This window comes from Amblyomma americanum, chromosome 8, assembly GCF_052857255.1.
Source record: "Amblyomma americanum isolate KBUSLIRL-KWMA chromosome 8, ASM5285725v1, whole genome shotgun sequence".
Lineage (NCBI taxonomy): Eukaryota > Metazoa > Arthropoda > Arachnida > Ixodida > Ixodidae > Amblyomma > Amblyomma americanum.
Window position 1 is genome coordinate 69,715,317 of NC_135504.1, and position 25,167 is coordinate 69,740,483.

At 48.6% G+C, this 25,167-nt stretch overlaps 1 protein-coding gene across 1 annotated transcript in view; it reads right to left on the minus strand.

Moving 5' to 3' along the window:
• osp (myosin phosphatase Rho interacting protein outspread) overlaps positions 1 to 25,167 on the minus strand; it is a 114,405-nt gene that overhangs the window by 56,828 nt on the left and 32,410 nt on the right. The gene's annotated exons all lie outside the window — the stretch shown is intronic.

The window sequence follows — 25,167 nt, forward strand, 5'->3', positions numbered from 1 at the left end:
ACGGAACACACGACGAGTGCAGCCGTAAAGTAGCGCTCGAAACAGAAACAAATAAACAAAGGATGAAAAAGAAAGCGAAACTCGCAAGCAAGGAAACGTCTCGAAGAGTTTGTCCCGAGGCAGCACACTCTGCGACCTCACACTGCACACACGACCCAAAGCCACGCAAACCGCCTCGCGTCCTCAACTGTCTCCGGTGTAAATCCGGTTAGCTCACGCTCCCTGCTTCCGTGACGCTATACGTATCTCCCCGGGCATCTATCTACGGGCGAATGGTGTAGCGGCCTAACGGGGCGCAAATTATTAGACTTGGCAGGGGCGCTGCAGACAGCGGAAGCAGCCTTGAGTATGCGGGGCAAGCATACACCCTGTTCTAACAAAACGAACGTCAGCCGAAATTCAAATCGACCAACTTTACGGTCGCACGAGTCGGAGATTCGAAAAAAAGTGCAGCAGAGCCGTCATATACGCGTCCCGTGCATACACGGCGGAGAGAGCATATACGCTCAGACCTTTTCACGCCCCGCGCAACGTTAAATAGGCCTCCTTCCTCAAACAGCGTGATCCGAAAGAAAAAAAAAATGACAGTCGATTTGCGCGGTTAGGCCAGATGCGAATTAGGTGCATTAGCAGTTTGGTTTTCCCTTCGGTTCCGGTGTTCAGAGCCAGTGTTCACGGATGGCAGTTGTTCAAGAGAGCGATAATGGGTTAATGCCCATATATGCGGAATTGGTCATTCTCTCCATTCGTAGATCCCCGGGAGTCTTGCTACCACTCCTGGCGCAGTGGTGCAACAGTCAAGCGATGCGCCACTGCCCTTCTTGTGGCAGGTGCTGCCATCGGCGGGACTTGCGATACTTGTGATGTATACCAGATGTCCCAGCTAAAAGTAACCAAGCTTTTAAAAAACACGGAATGTCCTATCCGACCAACTGAGGGTTGTTTAGAGTCGCGTGACCTAGTCTGCAGTATTTTTTTCGTTATTCAAAGTTAATTAGCTAAACATAATTAGCTAGCTTTTTAACTATTACCCTGGGGAACAAATTGCCAATGGAAAAATTGTGGGTCACTTTGAAAAACAGTTGACTGCGACGTTTGCATCAAGATACCGTTAACGTAAAGTAGTATTTTTTTTTTCGGCCTTCAACCATAGCTCGCACAATAAAAAACAGCGTCTACGTGACTATGGTGCCCATTTAGGCATCTAAAGACGCGTCGTACAGAACAAAATTCATTTTTACTGAAGTGCTCTCCCCGATGAGCCTTTGCGTGCACATTGGGGCAGAGATGCGACACAGCAGCTGGTCACGTGATAGCTTTTTTTTAAGGCCAATAACCAAAGCTGTACGTAAATCGTACCTTGATGGAAAGAGCGCTGCTATCGGTTTTTTGAGGCGACCTACAGCTTTTAAATTGACACTTTGTTCCTAAATTCAATAATTAGAAAGTTAGATAATTAGACTTAACTAATTAACTTTGAAGAACGAAAAAAACACTGCACACTAGGTCACGCGACTCTAAACAACCCTCAGTTGGTCTCACGCGGCTTGGACATTCCGTTCTTTTTTTTTTTAAAAGCTTAGTTACCTTTAGCTGGGGCACCTGGTATATACATACACACACCCAGTGGGCAAGCGAGCAGCCTGCCACAAAACTGGCTAGACACACAGCGGTTAAATGCGGACAATGGCCACTATAAGGGCTAGCGCACTAAAAACGCATACCTACAGATGAGCCATTAAGGGTTATGCCGATTACAGCGCCACCTGCAGGGATAAAAATGAACCGCTCGGAACCGCTCGCAGCTTGAAGGAAGCCACGAATAGTTCTCGCTGCATCTCACAGGCCGCAACTTCATCCGCGAGCTCTTCAGAACCTGGCCGCAGGAGATTCCCCGTATTCTGGATCCGAGTTTAATAACTGCAATGATCAACGAACACTGCTTCATATTCGGGCGTAAATTAGAGCCATTTTTTACACGTTAAACTGCGCGGCTCTATGCAGTTTCTGTCGCCTAACAACAAAGGCTAATCATGCGACGATATAAATAAAAAAAGGGCCGCTAGCTCGAAGGTTCCCCTATAAAATCCGGCACCTACCGGTGACACTTCTGGAAGCTAAGCATATGCACACAACTCTGGTATTGCCCAAGGGCGACTTCTAAGCAGCTCGAACATCTGACTACAGATGGCGTAACAATGCCCGCGACCATTCACTTCCATTGGTTCTGGCGCTCAGGAAAACCATAAGGCCTAACTGGTGATCGCGACGGGCACGACCAAAACCTATGGCGTTGCGAAGGGCATCCTAGTTGACGCACTCCTGCAGCGGCTGCGATGAACGGAATCGAGCTCGGATATATCACACCCCGATAGACGTAACTGTTGGTTATAACGAACAGTAAAAAAATCCCTTTGAAAATCCCATCGAACTATTTCGGGATCCCCTTAAAGTTCAACATATCCAGATATACGAGTAGCCAGCAGGAAAACTTGTCACCGATTCTGTGTCCGAATATCCGGCCCGTCGTTCGTCTTGAATCAGTGGAAGCGAAATGAATAAAGGGAATGAAATCCATCGTTCCTCAATTAAACACAGCTGTTGAGAAACTTCAGTTCAATATGTGGACATATCCTACAGTCATTTTCGGGAGGCCAGCAAACGGATACGCGCGCCGCCGACGAGCTGTACGGCGAGATGATGACAACGCTCTACACTTTGCGAAAGGTCTCCATCAGTTTTATTATTCTTCCAAAGGGTGGCGCTACACTCCTCAGGCCCCAATTAACGCAACAATCGAAGTGCCGGATTTCAAAACAAGGGGCCTACGGAAAGTTTCTCAACCGCTGCGATCAAACAGCCCTGCAGCCAAAATCTAGCTCGCGGTCCTTACGCTATACAACACGTCTGCCACGCACAGCTTCCAAAAACCGGCGGTTGGATTTTTCCCAATTCATATGATTTACGAACCCCCCAGAGCTGACGGAGAATGACGTCGGGACGGAAAACCAGATACATCTCCGCCCAACTGAGCAGGGACAAACAAAAAATGTCACAAAAGAATAAAAAAAGCAGAAAACTAAGCCGGTGCTCCGGCAATCTGTTTTCGTCAGCCGCCACCATTATTTCCCCCCAGAGCGCGCCTTACTTGGCCTCCCACTGCACTTTTTTTTTTTTGTCTCTCGAGCAACGAAGTCGTGATTTTCTGGCCCCACGCGCTTCGCTCCACCATCTGCTCCGCACATGCCAGTTACATCCTCCTTCACTGCCATCTTATTTCTTGGATCCATTCCTTTTTTTTTTTTCCTCCAGATTCGAAGTCGGCGACGACCGGCACGCAGACGCTCACGACGACGCGCATGCGCACACCAACAACCCACTGTTCGTATGTCTGCAACCGCCTCCTCGTCGTCTGCTCATACGCACGCAGACAACCGATCCTCTGACGACCAGCCAAGCGCGTGCGAAGGCGCAATCTTTTTTTTTTTTTTCGCTCCTTTTTCTTTCCGCATTCAACCAGTCAACGCAGCGACCGCTGGCTCCTTTTGTCTCTCTCTTCAAGCTCGTTTCGCCGTGAAATTCCCGTCCTGCTTGCTTCTTATTTTCTTCCAGCCATTCCTTCCTTCGCACGTTCGCGCACGTACGCGCATCTACACGCTGCGAACGCGTGTATATATGAACGCGAGAACGCTTCGTTTTTGTTTTCTTTTTTCTTCGCCGTTACTCCTCTCCTCGTTCTTTCTCGGCCTCGTCTTTCCCGCCAACCCCGCGGTTCTTATATAGCATGTCGATCGTCGCTGCCGCGCCGTTGCACAGTTGCGTGCGCTCCCGATGCCGTCGACTTTTTTCTCACTTTTTTCTTTTTTTTTTCCTCACGAAACCCGCCCGCCAGCCCGCCCGCTGGCCTATTCGCGACGCGCGTGGAGCATTTTTCTTTCCTCACAGTCGTCTCAAGGTCACGAGGCCACGGCAAAAAGCACGGAATAAAAACAAATACATAAACGAAATAGACAGAAACGCAACGCTCTCAACAAGCAGCCGAAACAGCAACCTTCTTACACCCATAGCTACAGCTCTGGCAGTCCAGAGGCAGACGAGAAGCAGACGACTGGCTCTTATCCTGCCGAAAAGCCAAGCTCACGACGGTTTCCTAAAAAAGGACGTCCGAAAAACAAAATGAGGGGGAAGAAAGAAGAAAAAGAAAAGCGAGCCATGATGATGATAGTCATAACGCGCAACTGGAATGATGATAACAGAGCAATAAGAGGGCGGCCGCCAAAGAAGCGCACAGAGAGAGAGAGAGAAAAGAAAGAAAGAAAAAGGAGAAACAGGGCCAAGTCAGGAGGCAACTGGAGCGAATCCGCCGTCGCATCCGTGAAACGGAACGGCCATACATACATACAAATAGAAGCTGCAGGATGAGGAGGAGGGAGGAAGAGACTTCGTTGCATCTCTCTAGACGCTGTAGTAGGTCTTCTGCTTCGAGCACACACAGACTGACGTAAGCCGTGGCGGCCTCTTTGTGCCGCCTGTGAATCGGTGACCACCAAACCAGAACGCACACATAGTTGCGTTCAAATTCTTATTTGCTTTTCGCGCGTGTCCTACACAGTCACCGTCCGTGGAAGCAGATGACAGCGCATATACGCCAGACAGGCCCGTAACACACATTGCATTCCTCCTTTTTTTTTTTTTCGTCTGCATATTTCGTGGCGCTCGCGTCGCCTTCTTCAGCGCGAGTCCCTTTGCCGTCGTCTGCTGCGCGCTCTAGCGGAGCATAGCAGCAGAAGTTCTCGTGCATTACTTCGTCGCCTGAAACCGTTATGCGCACGAAAATTCTCTGCACGGTTCAGCTACTATGCCTGTTAAGTCGGCAAAAAGAGGATTCATTTTCCCTATTTGCTTGTTTTTTAACGGCCACAAGGGGTCGCAATCCGGATGAGCGGGCATTATACGACCGAAACCCTTTTATCGCTACTATATATCGTTGCGCTGCTCAAGTGGCGTGTCTTTCGCTCACGGATACTCGGACGCATACTGAATGGGATACGACAAAGGCGACTCGGTAATCTTCGAGCATAAAGGGAAGGTATATAGCGGCCGTGCTGCTCTGCGCTGGGGGCACAAGGAAACGTAACGAATTCGTTTTTTTTTCCTCTTTACATTTTAGTTTTTGAAACGACAACCTAACCGACATAAATGATCTTCCTGGCCAGTACCAGGCCACGATGTCGCACGCCGGAGCCCAATAGACATCGCCAGGATGTCGACGTATCGATACCGCAGAGACCGCAATGTCAGACGTAATCGATATCAAGATATCGACGTCATTTCTTGGCATGCTTGGTTGGCTTCGTCTTTTCCGCTCTGAAATACAGGTCGATGCTCTACTACTACTACTAAGCTTAGCAATGATTTCCAACACTTGCCGCACAAATGCCTAACGTATGCGTGAAGCATATATAGTTAGCGCAACTTCGCATTGTAACAATACCTCGCTGCGGGTTCTTAAACGCCGAAAATGGATCAACTGATTTTCTTGCTGACTGAGGGTCATCCCCTCTCCGTCACAAACACACACGCACAAATTGTATGTTCCGACCGCTCTGCCGTCGCTCCAAGAAAATCATATCACTGGCCCGCCATCGCCGCCCGATAACATCTACATTGCTATGCAACCGAGCGAACTATATACCAAGTTACCCCTCGAGAACAGCCCAAAGCTCAGCGCTATCCGCACCACCAATATTCTTTTCTGTACATTCCCTCTACCGCATAGTTTGTCAGTGAGCTTTTTTTTTTTTACACACCACCCTGAAAGATGATACATCCGTAACATATTATTTCGCTCGGCTACTGATGCGGAGTACCCGGGTTCGAACCCGACCGCGGCGACTGCGTTTTTATGGAGGCAAAACGCTAAGGCGCCCGTGTGCTGTGCGATGTCAGTGCGCGTTAATGATCCCCAGGAGGTCGAAATTATTCCGGAGCCCTCTACTACGGCACCTCTTTCTCTCTTCTTTCACTCCATCCTTTATCCCTTCCCTTACGGGGCGGTTCAGGTGTCCATCGAGATATGAAACAGATACTGCGCCATTTCCTTTCCCCAAAAACCAATTATTATTATTATTATTATTATTATTATTATTATTATTATTATTATTATTATTATTATTATTATTATTATTATTATAGCTTTCGCGAAGTTTTGATTGGCTAAAGCAAATCAAAATTTCAGAAACACAATTTGGGTGAACAACAGTGGTTTTTTTTTATTTTTAAACTTGAATCAATGACCGGAGGATGAACCCAGAGTTCAGTGTCAGTCAAGCTGGCCAGGCGATGCTGTTCTTGAACTATAGACACCTAATTTTAAAGCGCGTTTTCTTATCTCAAATGATGCGTTAGAGATTACAATACATGGACCACCGCGTGGTATTCGCCTACGGCAGCTAAATAATATATAACTGAATTTATACTCTCATGCTGTTTCGGTTTCGATTTCATCAACCGAGCGATGGCTGTGACATGTAGTCGCACTTTAGGCCACGCGAGGGACGGAAAAACTGCAATATAAGCGTTAACACGTAGTATCAACGCTCACTACAGCACTTAAACTAGCTTGCTTCAAGAGCTACAATCACAACAAACAACATACGTATCAGCAGTTATACTGCCGTTTTTTTGTGACTCACGTGACCTAAAGTTAACTACACGTCACCGCCATCGCTCGGTTGATGAAACCGAAACAGCATGAGAGAATATATTCAATTATAAATTATTTAGCCGTCCTAGATGGATACCACGGGGTGCTCCATGAGTACTAATGTCAAACGCATCGTTTGAATGAAGAAAACAAGCAAGCAAAAATTGTATGTATACAGCCCTTTAACATGCCGCGAATTACCTCTGCCCGATCGTCTGCTCGGCTATATCTGCCGTTTGCATGCACCGGTGTCCACTGTACACGCTAGCTTATCTTAACGCCAGGAGTCCGAGTGATAAGAATTAGCCACCACAATGCCGTCACGTGAATAGGCCAACCGCAAGCAATCGGGTCAGGGTGACGCCGTTGGCGAGGTGCTTTGGCGAATCGATTGCGCTAACGACAATGCTGAGGCGGCAAGAGCGCAGAAATCAGGAGCGCTTCTCCGATAAGCCGTCGACACCAATACAACCCTGTACAGGGCACTTGCGATTCATTAACGCATCGTTAAAACGAGGAATGCTCTTATCTCCCACTAAAAAGTGTTCTCTTTCAAATTATGTGCCCAAAATACGAGTAGTCGTAACTTCCTCCGAAATCTGTTCCGAACCTCCGCCCGAAACCTCTTGCGAAACGACTTCCCAAACCACGAAGCTTCCGCTCAAGTATTCGTTCCCTCTTCTGCCGGTGGCTCGGCTCAGCTGGTCAAACTTAACTGAGTCAGCATCCCCCAAAATTTCCGAGACAGGTGTCGCAACTTCGCTCTGCCCAACGCCGACATGCGTGATGCATATCACCCACCGCGGTAATCCTTACTTCACTAGATTTTCGCCTCTTTTAGCCACCGCTTTTGTGCGAGCCAATTTCCTTGCAATTAAATTTCGATACGAATTAAGGGCGACCTTGCTGGAGTTCCTGGCAGCTATCTTCCTGGCGTTATTCCCAGAGCAGCTCTTCACAAACTTCTGAAAGACGCCGAAATCGGAACTATAAAGGATGTTTGCGAAACATCGATTCAGCCGACGAATCGCATCTGCGGACTGTGATATTCATCTTCTTGATGTCAACACTTCCTCGCAAGAACCAAGCGGCGAATGCTTCTCACAGGATGCCCTCCAGCAAATGGTGTCCACCGATTCTCACGATACGGTGGCTGATCCCGTAGGGCCAGCTTAGTCGCCACGGCTTAGTCGAATCGACGCCATTAGCTGGAAGGTCTCCTTTGAGCGACATCTGCTGCTTCATGCTTGAAGTGTATCCGACTATGGTAGTGTGAGCAACAGACAACCACGTCACCTCACGAGCATGGCGCGACTTTGAAAGTATGATTAGAGATCTATACCTCCAATCATCGACTTCGCGTGGCTTCGGTTGATACGCTTTAACCGTACACTGACGCCGATGGCGAGCTAATATTACTGTCTCGACACACTGTTCCAAATTTCAGCGCATTGAACTGATTAATTTTACTATAACCACAATCAAGCACTGAAACGGCGAAGGGACTTAGTATGAATTATCCACTAGGTAAGTTAACTTTAAAAATAAAGACGCCCAAATATTCATGGCGACGCCAATCCTTATTCGTGGTGATATTAGCCGTTTCAGTACTGGTTTTAGTAATTAACTGTTTCCTCAAACAACATCGTACTACCTGTGCAAAACTGTAAAGCATCACACAGGTACTTCCAAACTTCCAAGGGTCAGCATTATTTGTAAACGCATGTTTTCCCGTCATCAGCGTTGTCATTTTTTTTTTTTGCTCCTTCGTACCACACTATGAGCACACCGTTGCGCCATTCTCACAGTCTAATCTCATCTGACCTAACTGTTCCCTTTTCATCTCCACTACACAGTGCTGTTCGCGTTCACCTGCGTATGGCCGTGTGCGCAGCTACCCATCATCACTGACGTCAGCCTTGACATCAGCGCCGACATCAGGTGTACGATCGATTCCCGACCAAAACATGCTTCATTTAGCGCTGGAATGAGTGACGTTAAATTGAAAGTTGTCAGTTGCTTCTCTCAAACACAACTACCCGAAAGGCAGCGCCCGCACTCGCCAGCCATGTTTCATGCCTACTAGCATGTACTCTCTCGTGTCATTATGTGTTCTTCAGCGTCGCAAACATCTCTGTTCAATTTTCATTACTTCCTCGGCTCCTTTGGGCGGACGCACATGCGCTGGTCGTCAGCGAAATACACCGCCCGCTGCTCTTTTCTATCCTTTTACATCACGTTTATTCTCTAGACTGTGTAACTTCTCGTTCCTTTCTTTATACACAGACATGTGCCCATACGCGCTGTGCCTACGTCACACTGCTTCCGTATGTGCTGCGTACAGTGAACTAGAAGTATTCACTGTACCGTAGCGCTCGAGCGTTTGCGTTGCGTATACGTGCTGCGCCCTCCCTCGGCAAAGCAAACAAACAGGCGAGCGAGCAGTCATGTCAGCCGAATCACCGTCTCTAGATTTGCTACAACAAATGCGCGCGCCCTCGCCAGGCGGCAGCACAAGTGGGCTCCGCTCAGGAAAGCAGACGACACGGAGAAAAAAATAAATACGTAAAACGTCGCAGGGAGGCGTGCCCCGTCGAGCAAGGAAGGAAGAAAGACGACGACAGAGAATGTATAAGGTAAGAGGAGGGGAGGGGGGGGGGGGGGTGGGGGGGGGGGGGGAGGGGGAGTCACATTTAGCACGCTCTGTCCCGACGCGTGTCGTCGACGTCTTCGTCGTCCCAAAGGGAAACAACAAAACGCCCAGGAGGAGCGTATGTGCTGTCGACGACACAAGAAGTGTGTAGGGGGGGGACCCGCCAGGCGCGTCTAACGATAACGCCACTCCACCGCTCGGGACGAGGGGCACAAATAAGACAAAAGTAGAGGTAGTACGTATACGCACACAAAGAGAAGTAGCAGACGACGACAATCGTTAGGACGCGATGGAGGGATGCTGCGACAGCGGGGATCGCTGAAGCAAGGAGGAGGAAAGAAGGAGGGCACTTCGTGTGCGCCGCAGACGAAGAGGCAGAAGGACGGCGGAAAAGTAAACAGCGACGAAAGGAGCCCCTCCTACCCACCTCCCTCTGGCGGCGCAGCGGCAACAACAACAATAACGACATGAAAGGCAGGTGAAGGGAGAGAGGGGCAGCTGTAGTAACAACGCAACGCCAACTCTACCACGACGGCGCAGACGACGACAACGAACGGCCCGAAAGCGATGAGGAAGTAAGCGAGCGCTGGGCTGGGCTGGAAGCCAGTCTGGCTGGCTGGCGACGCGGTGGCTCCTACGAACGCAGTGCCAAGAACGAACGCGCGGTGGTGTACAGGTCGAAGGAATGCGCAAAGGGAACATCCTTCATTAACACGAGGCCGACGACTGCTTCCAAAATATGCAGTTTAGAAGGGCACTCTTCCTTTTTTTACTTTCTAAATGCAGTTCAAGCTCGGTAATTTTATGCCGAATGGTAGTACGGGGGCTTGACCGAAGAGGAACCCGATCGTGCTCACAGGTAACGTGATGTTCGCGACAGCAATGTCATCGATTCGCGTAAAGCGGAAAATCGAATTAAGCGAGTTCCAATCCGAGAGATTATCCCGTCGATTTTCGCTTTCTCGACAGGCATGATCTTTTCGAGGCCTTTTTCTCAAGTTCGACGCAGAGCTTCAATTAAATTTCAACGTTTACAGCGGACTGACCGTTCCGGTTTACAGTTCTCATAATACCTGAGACGGTTGCCCGCCCTGGCTTGGAGCGATTCGGGAGAAAGCCAGGAACCGTGAGTGGGGGCACCGCAAATTCTAAACAGGGCAACCAAAGTATTATTATTATTATAATTATTATTATTAACCATTATTATTATTAACTTGGCTTGTATAGATAGATTACCGTAAAGTGACTGTTTCGTTTTTAAAGGTGAATTTCTCAACAATAAATACGTCTTTTGCTGCTGAACCAACGAAACGTATAGCTAGATAATCGACTTTTAATGCGAACAAAAATTGCACGGCGCTGTCCCTTTTAATCGGTTACGCACCGCCCGCGAAGACAACGCAAACTCCAGGCGCAAGCTCCCCCCTCGGGGCGAACACAGCTGCGACCAACATCGCTTCGTTTCCTAATCAATCGACCCCCGCTCGTCTTGGAGTGAGGGGAGATTAGGAGTTTCGCACTCCGGTCGAGGGCCTTATCAGCAATCACCACCGCCGCCGCAGGTGCTCAGCTCGAAACCGCCTTCACGGACGCAAGCGATAACGTTCTCGCGACGCCGGCTGCATCGCGCATACAATGCGCACTTGGCATCTCTTTGTTTCGCGCTCTCAACCTTATCAACCCATATCGGGGGTAGCTCTCCGACAACAATCGCTTTTCTCGGACTCGATGGCTTTTTTGCAAGAAGACACATGGCGAACCCCGTGCCCCGTACAGCTGCACTCGAGCAGATATCGCATCGAAATGTGACGCGCATTTGCGTTGGAGCGAGAGTCGATTCGATTTCCGGCAGCGTCTGATTTATGACCCATTCTTCGTGAATTCATCAGCTGGCACGGCTCGGGTTGCATCCCGCTGGCTTTAAAAAAGGGTTGCCTGCAATTGGGCTGACCTTTTCTAATGTTTCGCACACTCACACACGTAAAGACAATAATTTTCTATTCTAGACACTCAGTGCAGCACTCCAGCACCCCGTGGGATTAACTTGCACAGCTCGTACGACACCTCCAACATGCTGGTTTACGCCAAGCACACGACACAACCACCAGTTCTGAATACTCTCCCGTTTACATGAATGCGACAGAAGTCGACTCCAGTCCCACCCCACCCCCCCACCCCTTTTTTTTTTGGGGGGGGGGGGGGGCGCAAAAACGTCGATAAGAGAGTAGAGGACGAGTCACGTTTTTCCTTCTCAAAAACCTGCTCTCTCCCTCAAAAAGTGGACTGGAGTCGACTCTGTCGCATTCATGTAAACGCGGCTAAAAAAGACAGACCGTGCTGTAATTTTCATTTCACTCTTCTGGCGAAAAGGTTTGCAATAACGCAAAAAAAATATATATTGTAACGAGTCCGAAATGGTTGCGTATCGGCATGCCGGTGTTGTACTGCAACACGCGTGCATCGCGTTACAACATAAAAAAAAAGTGCAGCTTTCGAAACAACGGCACGGCAACTCCGGAGAGCAGACTCGCGGAGAGAGGAGAAAACGAGGAAGATGAGAGGACACATCACCCTCAGCTTCCTCCTTCCTCAGACCCCCCCGCGCCAGCCGGAGGCGACACACACGCCGCCAGCAACGGCAGGGCCAGGTCATTGACCCCCGCGCCGCGCCACCGCAGCTTGGCCAAGAGACTGGAAAGAAGATGGCAGCAGCGTTGCCGTTGCGTCGTCGTCACACAGCGCCTGCGGCCGTTGCTTCACCCCCCCCCCCCCCCCCCCTTCAGACACACACACACACACAATTGGCAAAGAATGGCCACGCGCAACGGAAGAGCCAGAGGGGTCTCCGAGAAGGAAAGGAACGAGAAAAAAAGCACAAGAGCGGGGTGGCAAATAAAGACCTAACGGGAAGAAGCAGTACCGCAGACGGCGCTGCAAAACCTCGGCGCGAGCTTGCGCCAACAACGCGGCAGCAGCAGACACGGCGGAAAAGGGAAGCAGACGTAAACAAAGCGGAATGGGACACACACGCAGGCAGCGGGGGGTGGTGGTGTGGGTATGATGCGCCCCCTCCCCGCTGCTGCCGCTGCTGTTCAAACACCCTCTCTCCCCCCAAGGCGGACGGCGCGTGGGTTTTGAAACAGAAGAACAAACGGAGGCAAAGGGGGGCAGCTCGCTTTGTGCATAAAGATGCAACGCACGCCCGGGCTGTCCGCATAACTGTAGGATGCAAAGCGCCGCCGGAGATAGAGGTGCAGCAAGAGGAGTGAATCGCGGATAACGAACAGGAACGGGAAAGTGTGCGTAGCACAGCGGCGACACAAGCCGCCAAAAAAAAAAGGACGCCGTCATCGGAGAAGTACTACAAAGCGAGTAGTTGAGCTATTGGTGAAACACCAGCTGAAACTGCTTCTTGTAGGACAACAATGCGCGCTAAAGGGAGTAGAAAAAGCAATACAGAAATTAACACAAAAAAACAGACAAACAAGCTCTGGAAAGACAAGACACGATACAAAGCAAACAACAAACATTACTCGAGTACTATAAAAGCAAAATCCGGAGGAAACGATGGTGGCAGGCAGACGCATTGAAAGTTTTTTTTTTTTTTTTACAATAGTATGAAAAGAAACGAGAAGAGCGTGCTTGACAAATGTGGCACTTACAACGAAAACTTCGCACGAGTATTTAACGACTTCTCACACCGATTGCTAACGAATCCCCGCTGCCGTGGAAGAACGTCACATTAAACAAACACGGAACCGTATGCCGTGTGGGTGGATACCGCATGCACAGGCAAGGACACGGCTGTAGCCATCACGAACCCTTCACATATTCCCCACTGCCACTTCGGAGGAGGCTGAAGAGGCCGCCACTGCCCTAGCCATCACGCGCACGGAGGCCCGTTATGTATTATAGGACTCTAAAACTGCCATACTAAATTTTGCTCGCGAGAGAATTCACCTGCCTGCATTTCGCATGAACCCAACCGCGGCGGCTGCGTTTTTATGGAGGAAAGGCGCCCGTGTGCTGCGCGATGTCACTGCACGTTAAAGATCCCCAGGCGGTCGAAATTATTCCGGAGCCCTCCACTACGGCACCTCTTTCTTCCTTTCTTCTTTCACTCCCTCCCTTGTCCCTTCCCTTACGGCGCGGTTCAGGTGTCCAACGATATATGAGACAGATACTGCGCCATTTCCTTTCCCCAAAAAACCAATTATTATTATTATTAACTCCCTCGCCATCACACCCGCCCCGCCACATGGAGCTCTTATGGGTGCCTGCGCACACCGGGAATCCGGGAAACGAGGCTGCCAACGCTTTAGTCCGAGGTTCTCTCAACCGGCACCGGCGGCCTCCGATCTGGAGTTCTTACGGGAGCGCATGCATTCATTCAGTGAACTGACGCAGGCTGCAAAGCCGAGCGTCGCCTCTACCCCCCCCCCCCCCCCCCATCCCTCCCTCGACAATTATCATCAGACACTTTGGAGGCGGCGGCTCCAGACACGCACCTTACCCTCCCCTTATATACGCTCGCACTATCACCGAGTCCACACAAACCCCTCCTGTACCCTCTGCCACCACCCCAAAGCCATTCTCGATCATACCCTTTTCCTCTGCCCGGCGGATCCTCCCCCGCGGGGCCTAGAGCACCTTACCACTTGGGAGGCTTGGGAGATCCTATACTGCGCTCCGAGGACCCGGCCAAGCAAGCCATCGCCGCAGGCCGGGCTGCCAGCGTCATGAGCCTCCGGGACATGAACGTTTGAGTGCAGTGGGGCCGTGCGGAGGCCCAAGGACCTGCGTGTCCTAAACTCCCCTGTGTCTAATAAAGGTTTCACCACCTGGCTTGCACCCTCTCAAATTTTGAAGACCGTGAATGCGAATGCATTGTTTCGATGACAGCGCCTCGCACTCAATTCCTGATGCCACCGATGGCTTGGCCTCCTCACTTCCCTTCCCACCTCCCCGAACCCTTCAACCGAAAGCAACGGGACAAAACTAAGGCAAAAAAGGCAGAAGCAACCCACGACTGTTCAGAAAAGACGGGGGAACGCTGACAGGAAGAAACGGCAGAGCAGACGGGGAGGAAAAAAAAGCGAACCCTTTGGAAAGGAGGTGTGGGTGGTATGCAACTGGACGAAATAAAAAAGAGAAAAGCTCTAAAACAAAAATAAAAGAGAGACAGAGAGATAGGCGCTGAAACGCGGGCGCAGCTACGCGTAGAACGTTACACGCAGGGGCGTTGTTATGCAGAGCATGGCCTCCCTCCAGTGTTCGCCCGCTATGGCGACGGCAACCGACCGAGACAGGCAGGCGACAAGCTGCGCACGCTACTGAATGCGGCAACGGTCTCGCTATAACAATCTGCAAAAGTTCAAACCTCGTCACAACGAAAACGCTCCACAACCATGTATGGCGGACAAGCACTATAGCGTAGACGTATTTTACCGGCAGAGCGGGATGCCTACTGCGCATGCGTCGTGGGCAGGTGGGAATGCGCACCTGCCTGCGCATGCGCTATAGTAAGTTTCTGCCCCGCTAAAAATGAAGGAAGCTGCGTTACCATTACTCCCTGCTTCGTTATAGCGAACTCCGCTTCTAAATCGAAAAGAAATGGGATCCATGACTCCACTGGCACTGTGCAGAATGGCCTAGATGTGAGTTAGGCTTAGCTTGTGACGTCACAACCGATACAAGATCTGACGTAGCATCCCAGGCTGCTTGCAACCGTCGACCGGAACTCGACCTGTCATGCGCCCGCTCAAAGCTAAGCGTACTGTTCGAATGGAAATGTATAGGTGCTAAGCACATACAAAAAAAAAATAGGCTACAAGCAGCAATGGCGGCAAACAGAAAGATGGCACAATCTACGAGACAATTCTAGCTTCCACATATTCGTTCCAATATAGGCTAAACAGAAAGACACCTTTGGGCGGGGACCTTAACTGCCTCTTTAGGCTTATATGTGCCAGGACTTTAACGAGCGAAGTTTTACGCTAAACCAATAAACTATACATACGAGCGGGACGGAAAGTCTATACGGGAAAGATAAATGCGCCCTCGTTATGACACCGTGCAATTCAGCGGCTAAAAATGCTTCCGCGCCTCGTTTTTAAATAGAACGGGCGAAGGCGTAACAGCCGAGTCCGACGAGTAAATAAAGTTCGCTTGCACCGGAGGAATTCGAGCGCAGTAAACAGGTGCACCTGGCAAACGCCCTGCAATAATAAATACGTAATACGGTTTCGCTTTGTTTTTTTCTACGATAAAAAGTAGTACGGAAACGCCTTTCGCCGCACATAACTCGGTTACGACAACGCCTCCTGGCCACATCGAGTCATTTCCGGACTTCGTAGGTGGCCCCCTTCTGTTTCTCGTTTTAACGAACTTTCGCGAACAACGCACGCGGGGCAGAAGCAGACGGGGAAAGCGCATTTCCTGCGGCTCTTCAAACGGAAACAAGGAGGCGTGCAGAGAAAAGTATTGGAAATTGGTTTTTGGGGAAAGGAAATGGCGCAGTATCTGTCTCACATATCGGCGGACACCTGGACAGCCCGTAAGGGAAGGCATAAAGGAGGGAGTGAAAGAAGAAAGGAAGAAAGAGGTGCCGTAGTGGAGGGCTGCGGAATAATTTCGACCACCTGGGGATCTTTAACGTGCATTGACATCGCACAGCACACGGGCGCCTAGCGTAGAAACGATGTGAGTTCCAGCGAGCCTACAACAATCCGGTGCCGCTATACCGACCCGCACCGGTATGCGGTACCGGCCTCTGCAGCACCGGGCACCCGAACTCCCGACCTGACGCAGCTCGCACACGATGAGAAAGGTCGAGAGACAGGCGCGCTGTTTGCATGCACCCTACATAGGCACGCCGATCGACGCTTCCATTGCCCAGACGAGGGACATATGGCGCATTGGTTCCTTTCGGCAAAGCGCTTTTGTTTAGATTGCTCTTTCCGCGTCAACCGGGGAGACCTAGACCGGAAGTGAGCGCGGAACCGTACAGTACACTATGCACACAACGGGGCACATCCGGTGGGAGAACGCCCTGGATAACCTCGATCGGGAAACCGCCCGCGCAGTGGATGCAAACAGAGGCTGGCTAAAAATAACTCCGCGCAGCCTCACTGTGTGCATGTCACCACCGTGTGACCGCAAAGCTGCACAACGTCCGAACGTTCGGAAGCTGTCGGCACTATACGTCGAACACACGTAGTGCCGAACACACGAACTTTATCAATAGCACCCTTGTCGATGCGCAGAAAAATTTCCCGTTTGTGGCTTTTCTTACTACATCCTATGAATATTCATTCATTCCTAAAGCAGCAATGGAGTGGGATCGCCTGCCCGCCGAAGTGCTGCTTAATAACCATATCGAAGTGTTCAGGAAAAACCTATCCTTGCATTATAACGCGTAGAAGTTTCTTTATTGTAACTCGTTTAGTTTCAGAGTTTTCAGTTATATTGTTGTGTGTTCTATGTGGTTTCATGTTGTGCTCTACTTGCCACTTATTAGCTATGTTTTCCATGCGATGTTAGTACTTCTTGTTACCCCGCGTTACAGTGTGCTTTTCAGACTTGATTAATCCCCAGTTCACTCATGTATTGCAATTTGCCTGTTCCTTTCTTCTTTTTTTGTTGTTTTGTACCGCATCACTCCCCTCTGTAATGCCCTCTGGGGCGAGAGGGTAACTGAAATTACCACGAGTTCATTGAGGGTTCGTGACCCACTGCAGCCTCGCGCACATATATACCGTGTAGATATACTTCGCACGCGGGCAAAATGCGAGAAACTCTGGCGCACTGAGATCAACTGGACGAACGTCAGATGGTTTATGGTTTATGGGGGTTTAACGTCCCAAAGCGACTCAGGGTATGAGGGACGCCGTAGTCGAGGGCTCCGGAAATTTCGACCACCTGGGGTTCTTCAACGTGCGCTGACATCGCACAGCCCACGGGCCTCTAGAATTTCGCCTCCATCGAAATTCTACCGCCGTGGCCGGGATAGAACCCGCGTCTGTCGGGACAGCAGCCGAACGCCGTAACCACTCAGCCACCGCGGCGGCTGGACGAACGTCAGATATGATTGTGTCTTATACATAAGAATTACAAATGAATGTGATGTTGCCCAGTTACAATGTGATTTATCGTGTGTTCTTGAACGGTGCTTAAGATGGAGAATAAACCCCAAAAAAGTGTGTTTATGGTACCTTCACACGTAAAAAAAAAACGAAGTTAACATCTCAGTACACCATCAACAACAACACACCGGCGCAAAAATCGCAGTATAAATATTTGGGTGCGACATTCTCGGCCGACTGTTCTTGGAATACTCATATTGACACGGTGGTCGCGAAGGCTGCAAAGACCCTAAACCTTTTTAGAACGAAATCTGGGTCACGCGCCGCCTCACCTAAAATCAACTGATTTTGTAACATACGTTCGACCCATGCTCGAATACGCATGTGCGGTGAGGGACCCATGGCAAATAACACTGAGCGATAAGCTTGAAACAATCCAAAACAGAGCTGCAAGGTTCGTCCTACGTCGATACCCCACAGGTGAGAGCTGTGCCGACATGAAAAACGAATTAGGGCGGGAAAGCCTTTCTTCTCGAAGAAGAAAATTGCGCCTTAAACTGCTGTATCAAATACTTCGTGATAAAACCGGCATTCTAAAGGGAAAATATTTACACAGGCCCCATCGTGTCTCTTCTGGTATTGATCACTACTTTAAGATTTTGGAATACCGTAACCAGAACTAATATGGATGCAAATTCATTTTTTGTACGCTCTATCAGTGAATGGAATCGCCTTTCAGGTCAGCAAGTGTGCTGTATGAGTGAAGATGTTTTTGTTTTTTTCATCACTGTAACCCCCCTGCTGTAGCGCCTTCGGGCTAAGCGGGGTAAAAATTGAATAAAGGATAAAGCTTCAGGTGTATACGCGTCTGAATTCGCTACAAAGAGGAAGAAGTCATTAAACTACAGCGAAGATCTGCGCTTCGACATCCCCCATCTAAATTTCTATTTACACAAGTCGGGTTTGGCGCTCTCTCCCCTCTGTGCATTTTGCCGTGAGCCTGAATCTATAGAACATTTTTGGCTGCATTGTCGCCGATTCAACTCTCTGAGAGAAAGGTTGCTGGAGGAGCCCTTGCAGCATCTTGGCCTTGGTTTGAGCAGCCCGCTCTTGCTATCATTTGGCGCCACCACATTTGGGTTCAGCCACAGGTCTGTTTGTACCGCTGTTCTAAATTTCCTGATAGAATCTCACCGACTGCCTTGCTAAGTGTTCCAAACTTTTCTTTTCTATCAATTATTACATTTTGACCAAATCCTTATTATTTAATTCCTCTCTTTATTATTATTCTTATAATTTCGAAATCAAATCTCTCATCCCTTTTCTGTTCATGACGAAGAATTCACCGGTGTTGCGCTCCCACGTGCTTTTCCTTTTTGTTAACTGCGTTCAGGTGAATAGCCACCCGATTCTTGGCCGATCCCCCAGTGTGGGTATGTGCCAACAACAACGACCATAACAGCGCTTAATTAAGACGGGCCAAATACATCCCCCCCGTCAGTGCGTATACCAACCAACCCGCACCAGCCCTCTTTAGGCACAGCGATGGTCTCTGAAGAGGTTACGAATTCATGCACAGACCGCGACGACAGACGAAAATACCGCTTTCCGATAAAACTCGTTCGCAGCAATCTTACCCTCAGAGAGCGCAGGAAGTGACGTGTATCTTCCGTTAACCACGTATATAGGTTTGACTTACGAAGTTTAACGTCCCAAATCAACTTAGGCTATTAGGGACGCCGTATATAGTGAAGGACTCCGGCTAATTTCGGGCCATCTGGGGTTCTCCAGCGTGCAACGACATCGCACAGTACACGGGCCCTTAGCCTTACGCCTCCATCGAAATGCGGCTTGGATTCGAACCAGCGACCTTGGGTCTCAGTAGCCGTACGCCATAACCACTGAGCCCCAGCAAGACATGTTCCTTCGGTTGACCACAGGTACGAATTATAGGCATGCCAAAGCGAACACCTTTCTTTGCGCGTAGACGCACTGGAAAAAAGCGTTGAAAATCCCAAGTCAAGCAGGGCAGACTCAGATTCAATCGTGAAATTGACCACGCACATTAAACAGCTAAACGACAAATGTGATGACGCGGAAAACCGACTTCGCCGATCTAATCTAATATTCTTTGGGATTCCAGATGCCAGTGACGAAACATGGACACAGTCAGAACAGCATATAATATCACTCTGTTCACAGGAACTAGACATCAGTATCAGTGACACCGCGATTGAACGCGCTCACAGACTGGGCCGTTTCAAGCCTGGAAAGAACCGTCCAATTATTGCTAAGTTTTCTCATTTTAAAGATAAGACCAAAATTTTGTCAGCTATACCGCAGCTCAAAACATCAACCTATGCAATACGTGAAGACTACTCTGCCCGAGTCCGATTAGCCCGCCAGAAATTGTACGCTTTTGGCAAGGAATGTAACAGCAAGTTCAAGATGCGTTTCGACAAACTTATCATCGATGAAAAGCAATTTATCTACGATACCGAATCCGATTCTGTTTTAGAGGTCAAATCATAGCGCTCACTGCCGACGGCTACGCTTCCATTTTCCACTCCCCCTCACCAACAGTCTAGCCGGAATAGAATACCTGCTCATAAGGTCATGTCAGTAATGTACACAAACATCTGCAGTTATTTATCCAAAAAAGAGGCCATTGAAACCCTCCTTCATGACAACGACACCGACATTGCCATTTTCACAGAATCGTGGCTGAATTCTGACGTTGATAACAGCGAGTTACTTGACGATGAAAACTTATTCACTATTCATAGGCTTGATAGGGTTGGGCGCAGAGGAGGCGGAGTGCTGGTTTTTGTAAAATCTAGTATACCTTCATTTCCAGTCAAGATTACTTGTAGCCACGAAATAACATGCGTCCGAATATCTCTACCTTCTAGCACTGTTATCCTCACAGCTTGCTACCGTGCGCCTGATTCCGATAGTACCTTTGTTGACGATCTTTGCAGTGTCCTTTCAAACTTGCATTTTCGCTTTCCAAATGTTGAACATGTGGTCTGTGGGGATTTCAACTTCCCAGACATTGACTGGAACAATCTGTATGCACCTTCTCGTCAGTCCAACGAATTTCTTGACATGGTACTCACATTTAACCTCATGCAAACAGTTAAAATAGCAACCCGGGGCACTAATATTCTTGACCTTATCCTGGTATCAAATCCAGATTTTATCCGGTCACTGTCATGTGTTGATTTCCTCAGTGATCATAAATTGCTGTTGTGTGATCTTTCTATTCCAATCCCCATGAAACAACCGTCAATAAAATACATCCGTAGTTACAAAAGAGCCGATTTCGCTAAGATTAATTCCGAGCTTAATAAGTATTTTCCGTACTTCCTAAATTCTTCTCCTGCTCGAACAATAGATCAAAACTGGCTACTCTATAAAAATAAAATTTTATCGCTTATTGATGCTTACGTTCCCCTCATACGTATTCGCGGTGATGCTAGGAAACCGTGGTATTCCAACACACTAAGAAGACTATCGAATAAAAAGAAACGCCTCTACCGTGAAGCGAAAAATTCTACTTTCGCTTCTAAATGGCAAAAATACCTGGCATGTCTTCACCAATATACACGGTTATTACGACACAGTAAAAAGAAATTCTTTCATCAGGACTTGAAGAACATTATTCGTAATAATCCAAAGAAATTTTGGTCCATACTGGCACCACACACTCACCGTTCACGAGACATCACCTTGTTTGACGAACGTGGTGCATCTGTTCCCACAGAACTCCGCTCAGATACAATGAATTCATATTTTTCATCGGTGTTCACCCATGAGCCCCCTCAAAATATACCACCAGTTCCCAATTCAAATTTTCCTCAAATGCCCCCCATTCACATTGCAGCGGAAGGCATTGTGAAAATAATTGATGGGCTTAAAACGTCGAAAGCAGCAGGCCCTGACGGAATTCCTGCAAAATTTCTTAAGAGCACTAAGGAAAGTTCTAGCCTATTCCTTCAAGTTATTTTCGAGCAGTCATTGACTACGGGTTTGCTTCCGAAAGACTGGAAAATAAGCAAAGTTGTGCCGGTGTTTAAAGCAGGTAACAGATCAGATCCCTCAAATTATCGCCCAATATCTCTTACATGCATTGCCTGTAAGCTTCTAGAGCACGTCATATATTCACATGTTGCATCACACCTCGATCAGAACAATTTCTTTTTTACTAAGCAGCATGGTTTCCGTTCCGGTTTTTCGTGTGAAACTCAGCTATTTGAATTTACCACTGACCTCCACTTAAATATGGACTCTTCATTCCAAACTGACATTATCTTTTTAGATTTTTCTAAAGCCTTCGATCGCGTGCCCCATCTTCGCCTCATGTCTAAACTCTCCCGGACTGTCCATTGATCCCTCTCGTTTTATCATGGATACATTGCTTTTTAACAGGTCGCTCCCAATACACAGTAATCGACAATCATCCTTCAGGCACTACTAACGTTATCTCTGGCGTTCCCCAAGGTTCCGTTCTTGGCCCACTTCTTTTTCTAATCTTCATTAATGACCTTCCTTCCGGTGTTTCATCCACTATTCGGCTTTTTGCGGATGATTGCATCCTTTATCGTCGCATTGTCACTAACAGGGATCAACTATCGCTTCAGAACGACTTACACATAATAGAACGGTGGTGTTCCGACTGCTTATGCAGCTGAATGTCTCAAAGTGCCAATTCATGCAAGTATCGCGAAAACGTTCCAACATCAGATCTGCATATTCACTCCTGTCAAACACGGTAACCCAAGTCCAATCATATCGGTACCTTGGAATCACCATCTCCAGCAAATTAACCTGGTCGGAACACATCTTATATCTAGCATCTAGAGCATCAAAATCACTTGGCCTCATCCGAAGATCCCTGTACCTAGCCCCTCCTTCTGTTCGAAAATTAGCATACGAAACATTCACCCGTACCATACTTGATTATGCAGCGGCTATATGGAATCCTCACCAAGCATACTTAATTAACACCTTAGAAGCCGTTCAAAACAGAGCAGCCCGTTTTATATCCTCAAATTACAATAGACACAGCAGTATCACCAGTATTAAATCTTCACTTAACATCCCGCCACTAGAGCTCCGACGGAAAATCGCACGACTCTGCCTCTTTCATAAGTTATATTACAATTTTTCCTGATCTTCGTGACACATTATTACTAGCTCCCATCAGAACATCGCGCCGCCTGTTTAACCTCCTCAGCATTCAAACGTATACATGGATCGACCTTGGCATTTAATAAATCTTTTCTTCCAACTGCAATAGAAAATTGGAACCTGCTACCCGACTACATTGTTAGCGAGCGCGACGCTACTAAATTTCGACAGGCATTAATTAATCACTGTACTGAATAAAAGACACTTCTCAAACTTCACCCAGTTAACTTATTATTTTTCTTGTTGTTGTTGTCGTTGTTACCGCCTAATTCAGCCTTGTGCCCTTCATTATTGACCAACGTTGCATTGTGATGTATCGTTTTTCATTTTATTGTATTGCATTATGTTTTGTTGTATTAACGTATTATTCTTAGTTGCATTTGCTTTGTCCCCCCCCCCCTTATGTAATGCCTCAACAGAGGCCTTTAAGGGTATAATAAATGATGAATGATGATGATGAATGCGCCTCTATACACGGGGCTGTAAATATGCCAAGGCACTAGATTCCTGCCCTGCGCGCTTAGATTCGTTCGCTTACCGTTCGGTGAGGCGGTTAAACTATCACATGCACACGCGGGTAAAACGGCGCATGCAAACTGCCGCGATTACCGGTTCCCGTTAGCCCCCCCGTTTACGATCTATAACGTCCGCACGTAAGAGGAAACGAGAAAGAAAAATGCGGCCCCCCAATCGACTCCGAAAGTTGGCCGCTAAATTCAGCCGACGATCGCCCGCCCTTATCCAACGTGAAACCTGTTCAAACTGACTGGGCCCGAGAGAAAAGAAAGAAGCTAGCTGCCACTTAAATTCCACCGTACACATCCCGTAGAGGTAGGTAAATAGAAAAAGAAGACACGTGGCTCCTGGGTGCATCCGGCGGTATGAGCTGCGATGACCCTGCAGTGAATAAAGCAATCGAAGTAATGTGCGCACAGACTATACGTAACCGTTATCGCGATAATCGGATTTAAAGTGCCTCGTTATTGAAACGCGAACTCACGAAGCACCCCTGGCGGCAAATAAAAGTGCACTTCAGACGCGTAACCCAAAACACTATATCGCCATGCCAGCGCAGAAGCCCGATATGGCTATATAAAGGTATACAGACATCATGAACAGCGCCACTATTTGTGCGCGATTTCCTCAACCTAGCGATCAAAAACACTGCGAAACACTATAGAAGTCAGTCTATACAATAGCTCTCGAGCAAATATAGGTCGGAGTCATCTCCTCCATTTCGATTTGAATGCAAAGCTTATTCCAAACGGCTGCCGGGAGTTCAAATATGGCGGCACCCGGCAATACACAGCATCTATAGTATAATGTAGGCAACAGAGACATTTAGCACAGCACAGGGCGTATTAGCATATACGTATAGCGGATTACACGACGCCGGCTAATCCAGTGTCTACTCCAATACGCCTCCGCTATGCTAAAACTCTGCAATATCGTGTGCAAGATCAAACGCAGGCGGAGCTCGATTTCGCGAAAACCTCGAAAATACGCGGTTCAAATTAGCAGAAATTGCCTCAACAGTTACGATGTTAAGCTCAGTGCTCAAATATGGTGGAAACCGGAGGAAACCAGTATACAGTATGCGTACGGCTGACCAAATCGTCTCCCAAAACACAGCGATCTCGAAATGTGCGAACCGGAAAACAGACGACGCTTAAGAAGCACAAGCAGAAGATGATTTTTTTTTTTTTTGACCAGCTCCGCTGTGTATACGCTCACACAAGCGAACAGCCATCCATCCATGGCACGATGCTTCCACATATGGAGCACAGATACAGAGGCACACGCACAAGACGCGATACGGCGCAGACGAGCAGGTGCCCACCGATAAGGAAAAAAAAAAACGCAGCCGATAAGAGAGTCCGTCTTGGTTCTCCTCCCGCGATCGTCTGCTATGCTTCCGGGGTGCCGCAGTCAGCCCTTACATATATTCGCCGCGAGCCCGTAGCCCACGGGAAAGAAGAAAAATAAACTTTGGAAGACGGAAAAGAATTCGACGCGCGGCTATTTATACACGAAAAATTAAAAAATAGAGCGAAGCCAGACATACGCAAATGGAATTAAAACCTCGCCGCACCGCGCGCGGGACCTGAAGAAGATAAACCACAAGAGCGGCGTCTGCAACCGGGCCACCAGTATTCACGCCGCTCCCTCGGCCCCCAACTCGAAAGTAAGGATGTTTACCCCCGAAAGGCATATACATATCTCGGGCAAGCATCGCTCGCACGTTCACTGAGAAAGGGAGGGGGGATAGACCAGCGAACGTTCGATCGGCCGCGCACTCCAGAGAGTGGGACTGCAAGGAGGGCTGGAGGTATTTATCGACCAAAAACAAGAGCGCGCGGGCCGTTTCGACGAGGCCTAACTATAAACCCGCGAGTGCTCGGATAGGCAGGCCCCTGACAGAGAGATACCAACTTCCAGGCATCGCTGGCGAAAAGAAGGCGCTTCCCACTGCCTCGGGTGGTGAAACTGCGCTGGAAGAGGGTGAGGAGATACATACAGATGCCAGACAG